Raw genomic sequence first — 6,000 nt, 5'->3', positions numbered from 1 at the left:
TTGCAATGATGTTGATGAAGCTAGAATGTATTATGATAATCCAAATAAGTAAGCCAGGGAAAGACAAATATATGATCACACTCATATGTGGAATTTAAGAAACAAAACAGATGAATATATTGGAAAAGGGGGAAAAAGAAGAGAGGAAAGCAAATCACAAGACACTCTTAATGATAGAGAACAAACTGAAGGTTGATAGTGGGATGGGTAATGAGTATTGAGGGCATGTGTTGTGATGAGCACTGGGTGTTGAATGTAAGTGATGAATCACTGAATTCTACTCCTGAAACCAACATTGCACTGTAAGTTAACTAAAATTTAAATTAAAAAAAAAAAAAAAGAAAACCGGGGACACCTGGGTGGCTCAGTCGGTTAAGCACCTGACTTCGGTTCAGGTCATCATCTCACAGTTGTGGATTTGAGCCCCGCGTTGGTTCTGTGCTGATAGCTCAGAGCCTGGAGCTTGCTTTGGATTCTGTGTCTCCTTCTCTGCTCTTCCCCGACTTGTGTTCTGTCTCTCTCTTTCTCTCAAGAATGAATAAACATAGAAAAAAAAAATTAAAAAAAAACTGGGAAATTTTGAACACTGACTAGATGTTAAGAAATTTTTAATTTTTAAAGACATTGTAATGGTTTTGTGGTTGTTATCAAAAATATACTGTATTGTTTAGGGATACATAGTAAAGTATTTATGAGTAAAATAATCCGCTGCTTATTATTTGCTTCAAAATAATCCAATGAGAGAAAGAAAAGGTGAGGTTCAGAAAGAACAAATTGGCCAAGGGCTGATAATTGTTGAAACTGAGTAATGAATATGTAATAGTTCATTATATTATTCTCTTTACTTTTGCAATATTTGACATTTTCTCACAATTTAAACAAATCTGATGTTCTCTTGTCTGAGAAGTCTTGCCCTATGCCGTCCTAATAGAATAGGACACCTAATAGAATTAATTGTGCTCAGGACTGTTCCCATCCAAATAAATTAAACCCTCACTTATCTCCAAATCTTTCTCCCTCATTGGCTATAATCCCTGGAGAGCAAATATTGTGTCTTATTTATTTTATATTCTTTGTATTCCCACCACCAATCACAGAGCCAGGGTGCTCAATTAATAGTAGCAAATTGATAGCTCTCTAGCCCATTTACCAAGGTGCCCATGACAGAAAGACTGACTCCATCCTGTTAAATCAAATTTCCAGTTAGGTATTCTGTCCTTTATAAATTCAAGTCATATTGCATATAAATGTATGGCAAAGGGACCAAAAGAGTCCTTATGTAAAAACTCAGGCACTATAACTGTCAAGGCAAATCAGGAATCCAGTAGGGATTGGCAGGGTCAGCAATACTGAAACTGTTTTATAGTTTGCTATATACTTCTTCTTCTTACAGGTATGCATTGCACGTGACCTTTGCAAAACCCTTCTGTCCTGCCCTGCCTTTCTCACAGGACTGCTCTAAATCTAAAATATGATACCATAATTTAAAGGGGCTTCTTTAAAACTGGAAAGCAGTATAAAGTTTAAATCATTATGGCTTCTTCCCAAGGCATCAAGATATCTCACAGAGGACATCATTTTAGCAATTCGAAAAACTGACCTTAGGTGAAATTTTCAATAGGCAAATCTTTGCGAAATAAGTACACAGCACCTATTTCATGCCTGGTGTTGTATTAAGGGCCAGTAACACAGAGTGAGGACAGCCTAGGTGCCCAGAACCTAATCTTTGGCTCCTAGATGTTCCTTACTCATGCTTTTTTGATTGATATTTGTAACTGAGAATTTTACAAATACATCCTAATTGGAGGTTTCTAATTCTGGGGAAATTTCCATTTGTTCTTGGAGAGGTTATGATTATGGGCAGATGGCCTTTGATTTCCTGTGGTAGTTACCAGGAGGAGAATCTTGGGAGGCCCTTCCAAGGCTATGTCTTCCCTGATATGGATGAACTTTTGTTTTTACCCATTTCACATAGCGTTAAATCTGGGGTGTGATTATAAGGGTGTGTATCCCATAATTATTTCATTAAGGTATGCTTTAGGTTTACATGGCTTTCTGCATTTGTGTAAAATTTCACAATAGTTAAAAATAAATCTTCCTTCAAAATTCACACAGGTTGTACTCCTCACAAGGAAATATGGCACAGGTGCGGGCCACAGGGAGTATCAGAGCGACCAGGGGCGTCGGTCGGTAGCAAGGGCTGCGTGTCCGCCATCTCTGGCCTCCCTGGAACCATCCTGTCGCCTCCAGGAGGGTAAAAGAACCAATGAAGATAACAATAACAACGACTATAAAATGATAATCGCAATAAAATCACAGTAGTAACAAATCTGAGAGAGATATTCGCATCTGACAGATAGTAGTAAGAACGACAAATCGCGTCCCCGCGGAGTCGCCGTACCAAAAGACCCCACTGGCTGCGGATACCGCGGCTCTCGCGGCGCCCCTGGCGGGCCCCTTCCCCGCTCCGGTCGGCGGGGTGGGCGGAGCGTGGTGGGCGGGCGGGGAGGGGCGGGGCGTCAAGCCCGCGGCGGAGGGTGGGCACAAGGGGGAGGAGGGAACGGGCGGGCGGCTGGGCGGGGCGCGATCAGGCCTCTGCTCCTCACACGCCGCACTCGCAGCCGAGATCCCGCGCCGCTGAGAGTCTTGGCGGCAAGCGCCGTCTTCGAGCTGAGGCAGCAGCCGGAGGAGGAGCCGCGGGCGCTGAGGTAAGCGCGGGGACGTCCGCCGCGTGGCCTGGAGCCTCGGCGCCCCCGGCCCTGCCCGAGGGTTGTGGTGAGGCCGAGGGGCGGCGCGCGGAGGCCCGAGCGGGCGGGGCCGGGGCCTGGGGGCGGGGACGGCCTGGCTGGCGGGGCCGGAGGGGCCGCGCGGCGCTGGGCCGGCGGGCAGAGCCTTGGGAGTCGGGGTTTGAGGCGGCACGGGCGCCTGTGCACACTCAGCTCTGTCCCGGGCCGTGGCAGCCCGGGAGGTGTGGAAACCGCCTGCCTCGGGGGCGCCCACAGAGGAGGGAAGGCGGGGGACGGCCGTGTCCCTCCCACTTTCGGGGCTCCCAGGCCAGTTCGCCCGCACAGCCCTCGGGAACTTGTTAACAGGAAAGCTTGGCAGGAAAACAAATGCCAACGTTTTGGAAGAACTGAGAGTCACGTCGTTAGGCGCTGAGGCTTTATTTTCCTTCCCCGCCCCCTCCCAACCTCAACCCGACTTGGCCAAAGAAGGATGTGTCACCAGCTCGGGGCCTCGGGCGGGATCCCCGGCCCGGCTGGAAGCAGGAGTACCTGAAACAAAGGTAAACGGAGGCCCGGCATACCCCGACCCTGCCCTGCGGCCGCCCTCGAACCGCCCCAGTGGGTCTCTCCCGCGCCGACCCTGGCCGCCGCCTCAGAGGGGCTTTCTCCCGGGGGACCTCTCGATGGAAACCAGCTGGCGGGGCTCGGAGTTGATGTTGCATCTGAACTCTCTTGTGCTCACATTATTCCCAATCCCCCAACTCTGGTAAAGCTTAAGGAAATTTTACCCGGTTTTAGTGGTCAGTAAATGTAAGGGAGGATAAATTGCTGTTTGTAAATTATAAGGTATTTTCTTGTTAGCAAATGGTCTGAAACATGAAATAAAAAATCTTAACACGTAAGCAAAAAAGAGCGATTTCTAGTGCTTTCCAAAGTCTGAAGAAATGTTCCTCCTCAGATCACTCATGTAGAAAACATCCCCCCAAACCTTTGGTGCCAGGCATTTTTCTTTGTTCTTTATTAGTCTCAGGCCTCAGTTTCTTGTAAACAGAGCACCCAGTGCTGAGACCCTAAGAATTGCCATACTAGGTCAGAGCATGTGCATCCTGCTCAATAGGCAGCAGGCTTGTGTTGTAGTAAAACACGGTTTGCTTTCTTGGTGATACCGTTAAAATTATCGTAGTTTCATTCCTTTCAGAAATATTCATGACTTTTACTGAAAGCCTTTTAAAAATCTGTAGACCACTCCTAATTTATCCATAAAATGTATTCACATTTATTGCATCCAAATGGCTCTCCTATCTTTTCTGACAGAACTTGAGATACTGTGGAGGAAACTCGGATCTTTTATAAAACTGGGAGCTCAGAGTTTGAGGACAGGGGGAACAAAGTAGTTTTTTAAAATAGAAAGCTTTGAAGAAGTCTTTACCAGAATCAACCTGGCTGATGAGTTCAAAAATAGTTTTATCCAGGAACAGCCTGAACATTAATCAGTTGAAGGTTTATTTGTATTCATAAGTATTTGCATATTTTAAAATGCAGCTAACATTCTGGAGAGTGAAGGGGCTATCTGACTATATCTTAGTCTGAATTAATTTGAGCTTAATGTTTTAGCTGAAACCAGCTGCCCTAAGAGAATGAAAGTTTTGTTTCAGCAAGAAGGGAATAAAAGAGATGAGTAATTTTGGAGTATGGATTACTTGAGGGGGGCTCCCGTTCAAACCATAACTTTACTTTTAAACTCTTCATAGACTCCTCATTACCTCTAGCAAACATAGTCTCCACTGTTATAGCCACAGTCACTTTTCAACACACAACCAAAACTTTTCTTAACATTTACCCGCCACTGCTCATCCCCCAAAAAACCTTACCACCTGGAGTAGTTAATTGCCCTTTTGTGCACTACCATTGTGTAAATTAGAGGTTTTAATTCATGATACTGTTGATAATTTGGACTATATAATGCTTTTTTAAATATTTTAAATTTTTATTCTCAAGTTGGTTAACATACAGTGTAGTTTTGGCTTCATAAGTAGAACCCATTGATTCATCACTTACATATAACACCCAGTGCTCATCCCAACAAGTGCCCTTCTTAATGCCCATCACCCATTTACCCCTTCCCCATCAACCCTCAGTTCTCTGTATTTAAGAGTCTCATGGTTTGCCTCCTTCTGTTTTTATCTTATTTTACCTTCCTTTCCTCTATGATCGATCATCTGTTAAGTTTCTCAAATTCCACATATGAGTGAAATCATATAATATCTGTCTTTCTCTAACTTATTTCACTTAGCATAATACCCTCCAGTTCCATCCACGTTGCTGCAAATGGCAAGATTTCATGCTTTTTTCATCACTGAGTAGTATTCCAGTGTGTGTGTGTATATATACATATATATTGTTGATAGCACTGCTATAAACATTGGTGTGCATGTGCCCCTTTGGATCAACATTTTTGTATCCTTTGGATAAATTCCTAGTAGTGCAATTGCTGGGTCGTAGTGTAGTTCTATTTTTAATTTTTGGAGGAACCTCCACACTGTTTTCCAGAGTAGCTGCACCAGTTTGCATTCCCACCAACAGAGCAAGAGGATTCCCCTTTCTCCACATACTTGCCAACATCTGTTGTTTCCTGAGTTGTTAATTTAGCCATACTGACAGGTGTGAGGTGGTATCTCATTGTGGTTTTGATTTGTATTTCCCTGATGATGAGTGATGTTGAACATCTTTTCATGTGTCTGTTGGCCGTCTGTATGTCTTTGGAAAAGTGTCTATTCATGTCTTTTGCCCATTTCTTGACTGGATTATTTGTTTTTGGGGTGTTGAGTTTGGTAAGTTCTTTATATATTTTGGATACTAACCCCTTATCCAATATGTCATTTGCAAATATCTTCTCCCATTCTAACGGGTGCCTTTTGGTTTTGTTGATTGTTTCTTTGCAGTGCAGAAGCTTTTTGTTTTGATGAGGTCCCAGTAGTTCACTTTTGCTTTTATTTCTCGTGCCTTTGGTGACATGTCAAGTGAGAAGTTGCTGCGGCCGAGGTCAAAGAAGCTCCTGCCTGTTTTTTTTCTGTTGGATTTTGATGGTTTTCTGTCCCACATTTAGGTCTCATCAGTTTTGAATTTATTTTTGTATATGGTGTAAGAAAATTTGGACCAGATGATTCATTGTTGTGAAGGGCCATCCTTTGCATTTTAGGGCTGCATTTAGCAGCCTTCCTGATCTCTACTAAATAGATACCAGTAGTACCTCCCCCCACACACAATTATAACA

The 6,000-nt window shown here is 43.9% G+C and overlaps 1 protein-coding gene across 2 annotated transcripts in view; it reads left to right on the top strand.

Moving 5' to 3' along the window:
* The first annotated feature begins 2,521 nt into the window (after positions 1–2,521).
* PPP2R3A (protein phosphatase 2 regulatory subunit B''alpha) overlaps positions 2,522–6,000 on the top strand; it is a 201,788-nt gene continuing 198,309 nt past the window's right edge. The window contains exon 1 of one of the 2 annotated variants that reach the window (XM_043595338.1): positions 2,522–2,708. The gene's annotated coding sequence lies outside the window, so the exon portion shown is untranslated. The remainder of the gene's footprint in view (positions 2,709–6,000) is intronic. The other variant, XM_043595340.1, reaches the window with a different exon arrangement.

Source organism: Prionailurus bengalensis, chromosome C2 (assembly GCF_016509475.1).
Source record: "Prionailurus bengalensis isolate Pbe53 chromosome C2, Fcat_Pben_1.1_paternal_pri, whole genome shotgun sequence".
NCBI classification, from domain to species: domain Eukaryota; kingdom Metazoa; phylum Chordata; class Mammalia; order Carnivora; family Felidae; genus Prionailurus; species Prionailurus bengalensis.
Note: the sequence above shows the minus strand (reverse complement) of the source record. Positions and strands in the feature narration are given on the sequence as shown.